Genomic DNA, 8,520 nt, shown 5'->3' with positions numbered 1-8,520 from the left:
ACGGAACTAGTCCTATGTCAGAATTCTTTCTGAGTCAACAGAAATCGTCGAAATAAGGCGACATCCAGAATCTGTCAGGGTGCTGCGCTACCATCTTTTGAGCCGTTGGGTCGTGTAACGTGTTGGAGTCCATTAGGGACACGTCCAGGGGTCCTTGGCCGACCCTAGTCTTTTATATACAGTAGCTGCCGCTCTAATTAGAGTTGGGTTTTGCTTAGATATTGATCTACACACGAATTGTGAGATTTTCGCTCTTGTTCCGGACCGACTAGGCCGCCGCAAGTGTTTGTGGAACCCCAACTTTGAGTGCTTGAATTCAATTCGTAATATTTCAGATTGCATCTTCTATGTTCTTGCTTGTGTTCTCGGTACGCTGGCAGGGATTGAGCCTTCTTGGCGAGGTCAACCGCGCGACACGGTTGATAACCATCGGAGCTGTGGTGTAGTGATTGCAAGGGAGACGATCTGTTCGGGTCGAAGCCTTTGGATCATCAACGTCGAGTTCTCCACCCACCGATTTATCGCTACCTATCGGAAGATCAGGCCAACATTACTCATCATCAAGTAGTACTAACACCGGATCATTCGGTGAGTACAAACTCAGAAATTAGCTGTTGGAACTCCACTCACAGCCTCTGTGAACACTGGACACTCCGGTGTGCCTTCAAATCCATCATCGGACCTTCTGGTGAGTTACCTTGAGCCATCTAAGCTTTTGCAGCCTCTCTGTGTAAAATTCTCTGGTGCATTTATCTGGTGTTCATTCTATTCACACCAGACCATCAGGTGAGTTGAACATTCTCTTCTTTTCCCTGGAAATGCTCCGGTGCAACTATCTTTGTAATCACCAAACTATCCAGTGAGTTAATCTTCATTCTTTAGCACTTGCAATCACCTTTACAAGAAATGCTTCGATGCCATACTCCGGTGTACAGAAACCAAGCACCGGACCTTCCGGTGGGTTGATCTTCAGTCTTTTACAGATCACTGGACTATATGGTGAGGTCCTCAGCCTTCTCCTCCTTTATCAAAAATACTCCAGTGAGTTCAACACACAGAGCACCGGGCTATCTGGTGAAGTCATCAGCCTTCACTTTGCCTTTAGATACAATACTCCGGTGAGTGCAAATTCCTCTGCACTGGACCTTCCGGTGGGGCAAATTTTACTGGGACTTTTTCAATTCAATCAAACTTTATCCCGGCTGCGGTAGCTTCTTGATGTATTACATCCATGAAACCTACTAACATATATTATTGACAAACATATTAGTCCCAATGACTATGTTGTCATTAATTACCAAAATGATAATCATGGCCTAATAGGCTCATTTCGCTACAATGGGAGTACTCGGTACTGAATGCATTCAACAACATATTGTGATTTCCTTACTTGCTTCTTCCACTGATTAGTTCAGGACGCGTTAGTCACTAGTTGGAGCGCTTATTATAGCCGACCTTAGGTCTACTTGAGTGGAAGGCGTCGTATCCCCCAGTCACTCATGGAACGTGACAAGAAGCATTTTATGCAACCCCAAAGTCCCAACATAATGATCCTTCCCTTCTCATTGGAATCGGCATTCAGAGCACACACAATATGTCATTCTCAGTTTCCAGTACTAAGTACTAGTTAAACCCTTGTCTGTCAGCTCGAAATTGGTTTTCCGGGTAGATAGTCTAAATAAAAAATATAATAAAGTGAAGAAAGCTCATATTGTGGGGCATTAGGATGCACGGGAAGACAAGTAAGGAATAAAACAATTTAAGCGACTTCCTAGGCAATATGATCTTTATTATTATGAAGGTACTCTTAGTACTTATACTTAGGGCTTACATAACTAATTGACGACCAACTATCTATTGTAGACCAAATATCTTAAAACTAAACAACACATACTAGATTAAGCCGATAAGCAGGGACCCTATCACGTCGGGGGTAGCGTAGGTGCTGTTACATGGGTTTTGAACTAGTCGTGGAACCAAGCCCCTGGGTTTGTGTCTCGAGGCGATGTGGTCATGGTTATGACTAAGGCTTCTCATTCACCTTGATCCTTGAGCTCTTGGGTTCCTTGTCGGGTTAGTGTTGAGACACCATATCGAGACTCTACTTATCGCAGCAAAGACCTGCCTTGGGGCAACCCCAGATAGTGATGACCATTTCGAGTCCCAGGATCTTCACGTACTGGTAAGCGTAGTGCGCGATGTCGATGAACTTGGCCAAAGTTGGTCGTCCCAAGATAGCATTGTATGCCATCTCAAAGTCCACCACATCAAACAGAATATTTTTCGTTCAAAAGTTGTCATGCTTCCCAGGGGTAACGGGGAGCGATATATGACCGATAGGTATTGCCAAGGATCCATGTACTATGTCGTGGAAGGTTTGCATAACCGGCTTGATGGCAAATCGGGAGATTTGCATCGCTTCGAGTGCGCCCGCGAAGAGGATGTTCAGAGAACTCCCTCCATCGATCAACACTTGGGAGACCTTATAGTTGTCGATCATAGGCTCGACCACTATCGCGAAGCATCCTGATTGTATGAAGTTCTCTAGGCAGTCGTCCTGGCCAAAGGAAATCTCGATGTTCGACCATTTGATAGCCTAGTGACCCTAGGGGATGACAGCTAAGACTTCTCGGGTGACCATCTTGTATTGCCACTTGAACTTATAGGACATGGAAGTACCGAACATGTGGTCAACAGTCCTCTCATTTGGATGGAAAGACATCGGATCCAAGTCATCCTCGCTACTGCTGGAGCTAGAGTCCCTATTTTGGGTCGCATCCTAGGTCTTATTTCCCTTTGCCACCTTCTCAACCTCCGCTTTGACCATCTTCGCCTGAAGCGGCAGGAAGAAGAGCGCATGAGGAAGGAGACACACAACCATACTGTGGCTCAGGCTCGGGAGGCTGAGAGGGCAAGGAAGTGGGAGAGAGCACGCCGTACTAAGGCGGTAGGTTACGATGCCCTCCAAAAGGGAAAATATCCTAGATACACTCAGTAGAGAGTATCTAATGTAATCCGACATATTTCCACTCCCTAAGGCATGTTATGATTAGGAGCGGCGCACTAATAAGAAGGTCTTTGTGCGAATCGTACATGCCACATTTTTTTTCTCGTCGTGCCGTTGTGGTTACAGTCTCATGTAATGTTTTCCACCATATGTTTAATCTTATGTTTGTCGTTGTCGGAGGATTAACTCCTACTGCAGGGATCCCGAGAGACCCCTTTTTAGAGATTCGGCCGGGAGGATGATCCTGAATAAGTTCGTCGGAGAAATAAATGGAAGTGGATGTAGATGCGACGGCCGGTGGTGGGGGATGATTGACCTAGTGCAAAGAGGAATAAATGCACCGGAGTTTAGACAGGTTCGGGCCGCACGGGGGCGTAATACCCTCCTGTATGGATAAATTAACTGTCCTGAGGGAGATCCCCCGAGGATGTATCTGGTTACAAGAATATCGTGTCTAACTAAAAGCTTGAGGCTCTTTGTTTCTCGGCAGAAGCTCTGCTCAAGCTAGCTCACAATAACTTCGTCTGTTGGCTTGGTTCGTTGTGGGGCTCGTCTTCTCTGTCTCTCTTCTTCTCCTTCTTCTTCGCCGCCCTCCCTGTCCCTCCGGTGCGTCGACTCTTTTATGCATTCGCCGGCTACCACATACCCCGAACGGGAAGGAAGGGGTACAAGTTCCAAGACGCCATGACCAAGAAGGGCGTCATCATTTTTTCTGGGCGAAGTGACTGGGGCGGTGGAAAAAAAAGCGCGGCACGCGTCTGGTCACTCGTCACTGTGGACGCCCTGTCAATGGGCGCCGTTGAGAGGGCCCACCGGGCAGCCATAGAGGCACCCGGCGTGCCCGTCCTGTCTTGTTCCTCTGCCACGGCAGGACGGTAGGCGGAACACCTTGATCCTGACAATGCTATCTCAGAACCCAATGGGAGATACGGGACGGGACCCGTGCAATTAATAGCCCCACGCCCCTCTGCCAAAGCATGGCGGGAGCTGACGCTGCGGCGGGAGCAGTTGGATATGTCAGGCCACGCGTGCCCATTTAATGCGGCCTTGGACCTCTGACGGGCAGACACTTCATCGGTGGGCCCCTCAGGGGCCTCCCCGGGTCGTCGGAGAACTGAGTGCTCGGGGGTACCGTTGACCTCCCCGAGCACTCTCCCCCGAGCACTCTCGCACGAACCTTCGGGGAACCGAGTGCTCGGGGGCTGCCACGTGCAACCCCGAGCACTCTCTCCTGGGCACTTTCGCACGAACCTTCGGGGAACCGAGTGCTCGGGGGCTGCCACGTGCAACCCCGAGCACTCTCTCCCGGAACTTAGCTCTTCTGATCGTCGGGGGACTAGGGTGCTCGGGGGCGGCCGGGCACCTCCCCGAGCACTTTCCCCCCGGTACTTGGACTCTGCGGGTCATCGGAGAACTGGGGTGCTCGGAGACCAGAGGCTGTGGCCCCGAGCACCTTCTCCCGGAACTCAGATTTTCCTTGTCCCGCAGGAGGGACCTCGCGGGATGGTGACGCGTGGCGGACGGCTGGCCTAGCCTCGGGACTCAGGGACCCCCGGTTCCTGATACACCGACAGTAGCCCCAGGGCCCATTGGCAGGCGATGGCACGGAGACTGCGGATGGGCCCTTCGTCGCGGACGAGGCCGAGGCTGGCGTGGACGCCACATGGCAGGCTTTCAAGAGGTGGCCCTTTAGACCCGGGCCTCTGGTACGGCCCAGTGGGGAGACGAGTAGACGCACGTACACACAACTCCCGAAGGGCATGACAACGGTACGGGCGGCACGCGCGGGTGCCGCGCAGATCGAGGAAAATACGCCTGGCAGCCGCTGATGCCGCACGATCGGCGGGAGATTCGCCCGGCAGTTGCGCCGACCGAGGAAGCCGTCCCGCCGAGCGAACCGTTGGCCGGCGACGTTTGAACTCTGATATATAAAAGGGGGATGGGATCGATCCGCCCCCCTCTTTACGCCTTCTTGCTATCTTGCTCTCGCCTCCTTCGTGCTCCGAAGCCCTTAGAGACCTTTCAGGCGATCGGAACGCTTCTCCTCCTTTCTCTCCACCACCAGAACACCTGCGCTCCCGTCGGGATGCCGAGAGTCGGAGGAGGCCGTCGTGATAGGACTCTGGATGGCATGCTGCTGGAGTCTCGTCTGAAGAATGAAGAAGTGGCGGCCAAAATTAGGAAGCTGATGGTCCCCGAGGGGCAGGAGGGAGCCGTGGTGGTGACGCCGGCGAACTTCCCGCCGACGACGACCGTTCCCGGGCGAATCATTTTGTTCACTTCTTTCATGGCGGCGGGGTTGGTGCCGCCGTTTTCAACCTTCTTCCTCCAAGTTCTTGAGACCTACGGCATCCAGCTGGCGCACTTGAGCCCTAACTCCGTCGTGGTGCTGGCGGTCTTCGCGCACTTCTGCGAGATGTTCGTGGGGGTGGCGCCTTCGGCCACGCTTCTCCGATATTTCTTCGTCTTGCGGCCGACCGGGAAGAAGAGGGGGTACTCCACGGCGGACGTCGCGGGGTGTTGCAACCTTCGGCTACGAGACGGCCTGGGGGAGCACTACATCCCCCAGGTACTGCGCAGCAAGTGGGAGGAATGGCGACGGGACTGGTTTTTCGTCGATGTTGACCCCCACGATCGTCTCGCTCTACCGGAAGCGGTGGCGGAGCCCCGGAGGTCGACGTGGGAGGTGCCGCCACCGGAGGACGCGAGGATGGAGCCGATGTTCGAGCGCATCAGACTCCTGCGCGACTCCGGGCTAACCTCGGTCATGGTGGTGGCAGACTTCTTGCGCCGTCGCCTGACGCTAAGAGATAAACGAGGATGCCAGAGCCCGACCTTAGCGGGTGCATGGCGATTATTTCACCTCATCCCAAGAGTATAGTTTCCTTTAGTTTTTCCATGCCTCATTGTGTGAAAGGAAGAAGGAAATTACCCCGTAGAGGAAAAGCCACCTTCGGAGAAGAGCCGACCGTGATACCAAAGGTGGTGGTCAAAGAGACATCCCGTGGGCCGAACCAAAGGTGGAAGAATAGAGGGCCTATGGTCTCAAGCTGAGGTTGTCCAGAGATACACAACAAAGGTCTCTCCAAGTCCCGGAGGGATTAATCGGGAGAACCCGTCAAACGTGCAAAATGGTCAGCTAGAAAATTCCTGAGAACCGAAAATGAACACAACTCAACCATCCTTAAAGAAGAAACAATTATGAGATAAAAGAAAACTAGAAATTCTCGATAACATAGAAACTCACATAAAAAAAATCGTAATGTTTCATTCACCTGGAAAATTTCTTAGATGAAAAAAGTAAAACGGATGGATTTCAGTGGTCCTTAGATAAGAAAAATCGAAGAAAACATAGTTTAATTGTAGAAAAAAGAATGTCTTACTTATTTGGTAATGCTATATTATAATTGTGTATAGAGTTGTTATACAATTCTTAATTATAGTCATAAAAGATGTATAGCAATTGTAGTCGCACTTCTGTCATAGAGGTAAGAATTGGGCATGTAGTTCTTCTAAAAGAAACTGTCTACAACTAGATTTAGCCTTTTGCAAATCAAAGATGACCTAGGTTTTTTTATTTGGAATGCGCGCGGCATGTTCAATCTAAAAGACCAAGCAGGAACAAGTGACAAACTCTCCATGGACTTTGACATAGAGCTTTGCATGCGTAGTCAGCGTACACACAACTCATGCAAGTAAACTGTGCACATAAGCCAGCAGCAACTGAGTTGACCAGCAGCATATATATGAAGTTATTTATATGGATCTATTTTGTGAACGTTTCTCCTCATGGACAAAGGTAGTCAGAACAAAGTCAAAAGAAAAGGTCAGAGCCAGGTATACAAGCCACAAGTTGTGCAAGTCATCTCAGCTGTTGGATGTTCCCAGCGGTGGATCCATGGTAGGGGGGAGAGGCTGGGAGGTGGGGCCTCGTGCCCCCTACCTGCCGGGAACACTTGAGAGTGTCCCTCTTAACCCTCTCTTTCCTGCTCATAATTTTTTGAAATGGAAGAGAAAGAAGAGGAGGAAGAAGAAAAAAGAAAAAGTAAGGAGGAATAAGAGAAGTTGAGCTCCTCATTTTTTTTCTCTAGATCCACCACTAAATGTTCATGATCATGAGTTACAGTATAAGGGCCGACCGGCCGATGATCAGGTCTGCATCCAACCTCCATATTCTCCGACCGAGCTGCTTGCTCAACATGGAATGCTTCAATATTCGATCACTTCTCATACTCGGTTAATTCCAAGAAAAATACCAAAAAGGTCAAACCCTTTGACTTCTCTCCTCACGCAAACTGGCCGGCTAGGCCACCTCTATATATGCCACCAAAATTTTGCAGCACTTCAAGTCCGGGTGTGCGTGTATATCAGCAAAAAAGAGTAATTCGTGTGCTTCGATTCATTGGAAATATAATTATTCACTACTCACTAGCTTATGGAGGAGGTGAAGCCCGTGACGGTGAAGTTCATCGTGACCAGGTACGTTGAGGCCGACGCCGCGGACTTCAAGTCCGTCGTCCAGAGCCTCACCGGCAAGGACTCCACGGTCGCCGCAGGGAGTTCGGAAACGGTGGTGGTTGAGGAGATGGGGAGGCACTGCCGAACCGGCATGCCGGTGAGGAGCGGAACGGCGAGAGGAGGAGGTTTCTTGGATGCAATGCCCACCGTAGACTGATTGATTGTAGTTATATGTACTTTCCTTCTCTTTTCTTTCTCTTTTGCATTAATTGTTTCAACATTGTTGCTATTGATAAATAGTTGCACTTTTTCGTTGTTCTTTAATATATGAACATGGAGTTTTTTTTCCTTCGTGGGTTCCTTAATTTCTGAATTGTAAATGTCTGTTCCATATATCTGGTTTTTTCCATAGAAAAGGATGTGCAAATTTGAACATGAATCTTCGTGAGTCTCAGTATGAACCTTCTCACGCTCGATCATTGATCGAGAATGGTTGAACTGGCACTGATACTCAGTCTGAATGTTGTTCTTAGAACAAACCAGTACTAGTTCTTCAGTGCCAGCTGGTAACTATGAGCCAACACGGACACAGAGTATCGGTGCCGGTTCGTATTACGAGCCGACACTGCTACTCGATCCCTATATATATGAGGACTTAGCCGTAGCCTCTCAATCCCTTGCCCGTCTGTCAATTCCACTGCCTCCTCGACGCCGCTGTCCTCGGAGCCCTACAGTCTCCCCAACGCCGTTGTCCTCATCCCCGTCGCCATCCTCGTACCTGTCGCCATCCCCAGAGCCTTGCCGTCCTCGTCCCTGGAGCCCCGTCGTCCCCATCCTCGTCCCCATCACTGATGCCGCCTCCCTGCCATCCTCGTCCCCGTCGCTGACGCCATCTTCCCGCCGTCCCCTACGTCGGTGAGCGTTGTCGCTCCTTTCTCCCTCCATGTGCGCTACCGCTCTCCGCTTGGCTGACGCACGCACAGCTATAGCCACACCGCCACGCCATGGATGTACTGCGTAGCCCACCGCAAAGTCAAGATTCCCGCGGTCTGAGC

This window comes from Phragmites australis, chromosome 11, assembly GCF_958298935.1.
Source record: "Phragmites australis chromosome 11, lpPhrAust1.1, whole genome shotgun sequence".
NCBI classification, from domain to species: domain Eukaryota; kingdom Viridiplantae; phylum Streptophyta; class Magnoliopsida; order Poales; family Poaceae; genus Phragmites; species Phragmites australis.
The sequence above is the reverse complement of the archived record's forward strand: the minus strand, read 5'-3'. Positions refer to the sequence as shown.